A 2060-nucleotide genomic window follows, 5' to 3' on the forward strand; every position below is an offset into this window, starting at 1 on the left:
ACCATGACATAAAACAACAGTTGAAGTACCACAATACAAGCAAACGCGCTACAGTACATGTATACAGTTATCAATAATGCACGCAAGCAGGAGACATTTCGGACAGTGCTGCTCTTTCTAGTTGCTTCATCATCATCAGCCTGACTACACCCACTGCAGGGCAAACCCTGTTGAAAATTACAGCAAAAGTCACGTTGGAGAAACCGGTGGGCCGAATGGAAGTGTTGGATTCCACGTTGGAGGAAACGGTGGGCCGATTGGAAGTGTTGGTTTCCACGTTGGGTGCTGGTGGAGCGAATGGGAGAGATGCTGGATGCACTAATGGCGACGTTGGGCCACCCTGGATTGAGTGGAAATTGTGGTGGCTGCACTGGCACTTCCAGTAAACAATATTGGGCTGAATGGAAACCACGCTGGACACTTCAGTGAACACGATGGGACGGGATGGGCTTGGTGGTATCCATCGTTATTATCTCGATGGGCCTGGCAGGCAACACTGGACTATGTGGAAACCACGGTGGGAGCCTATGGATGTGTACAGTCGCGAGCAAAAAATATTAGCACAGATCACTGGCGATCAGAATTCGTATATCTCACCACGCGGCGCTGCGGTACGCAGAACTGCCTAACGGGCCGTTTCCATGTTTGCAGCCTAGGGGGGGGGGGGACGGCAGGAAGTAAGCTTTATCAAGCGTGCACCGCCCGAGCGTTGAAGTGCCGACCCTACGTGACTGTGCTTGCGGAATTTATTTTGGCTCGGTTATCATGAGCAAAGATGGCTTCTTTTTATTACTGTTTTTTTATGTCCGCGATGGTTTGTCAAAAGGAACTCGCGGGAACAATAGATGATAGCGCTGCTTTCAGTCAGTAATTTTGCTGTCCGTGGCAGTCCGCAGTAATTTTACTGTCCGTGGCAGACCCCCTTAATACTGTAGAATGAGAACGGCCCGGCACTCTCGTTATCAGCCTCTCCGCCACCCGCAGTGCCAGGCGTCGTCATTCCGGCGCTCTGGTGTTCCGTCATGTGTGCTAATCTTTTTTACCCGCGACTGTACCTACTTGTTTGGCATGGCACAAACCATGGCTGCATTTGAATGGCCGATGCTGGGCAGCAGATACTGCATGCATGTGCCTATATGGTTGACAAAATTAAACTCATCAATGCAGGCCTCTCCCATGTCTCTCCAATTAACCCTGTCCTTTGCCAGTTGCAGCCCCTGTATCCCCGCAAACTTCTTAATCTCATCCGCCCACCTAGGTGCTTAGGCAGGACCAAAGGTTGCTGCTCGCTCCACTGTTCTGCTCACAAACTTCTTGATGACGTTGTCTAAACTTAGGAGCGCCGTTATTTCTTTGTATATATGCAAAATCAAAAGGTGCGATAACCTCGTTTGAGTCGTTTGGTTGCGCAAATACGCTTTTATTCGGCGCAGAGCACTAAAAGAGCGTTCCCCAGAAGCGACAGACGCTGGTATAGAAAACAGAAGCTAAACATACCTCACGACCTGATCCATCAACTCGCGCATGTTTTGCGATTCCCTTTGCAGAATCTCCAAAATGCCTAGAGTTGTAGTAGAATCAGTACCGTTTTAGATTAGTTGGTAATACTGTGCCGAGTGTCTGCACAAGTCAAAATCAACTGCATGCGCTCCCAAAGCTTCCTTTAGTTCATCTGCTGTATACCGACTACCTCCAGCGGCGCTGGTTAAGATGTCTTCTAGTTTTACGAGCTGTTCCATGCTCGGCTGCTCAAAACGCTGTTTCGTTTCACTTATGATTCGGTCGGTAGCAGCGAAATACTCCTTGAGCAGCGCGGCCTTAACGTCAAGTGCAACTGGCTGGACAGATCTATCAGTCGTCTCATACCTCGCAGGAGATTTTGTCGGCCTTGACATACGAGTTCCTTCAAGCCTAGGCGCGCTGCTGCTGTGCTCGTGTGCTGCCGCAGCTTCTCAAACGCAGTTTCAGAGCGCAACTGGGAGATCGCCTCGCAGAGAGCCTCTGCTGCCTTTTTTGCACCTGCGGCGCAATATGTTGAGCTCTGGAGAGTCCTTGCTAGT

At 50.0% G+C, this 2060-nt stretch overlaps 1 pseudogene; it reads right to left on the reverse strand.

Annotated features, from left to right (window-relative positions):
* Positions 1 to 1262: 1262 nt before the first annotated feature.
* LOC149349268 (uncharacterized) lies at positions 1263 to 1739 on the reverse strand (annotated as a pseudogene).
* Positions 1740 to 2060: the final 321 nt, after the last annotated feature.

Source organism: Amblyomma mixtum, chromosome 3, assembly GCF_055824585.1.
Source record: "Amblyomma mixtum isolate Tamu chromosome 3, ASM5582458v1, whole genome shotgun sequence".
Lineage (NCBI taxonomy): Eukaryota > Metazoa > Arthropoda > Arachnida > Ixodida > Ixodidae > Amblyomma > Amblyomma mixtum.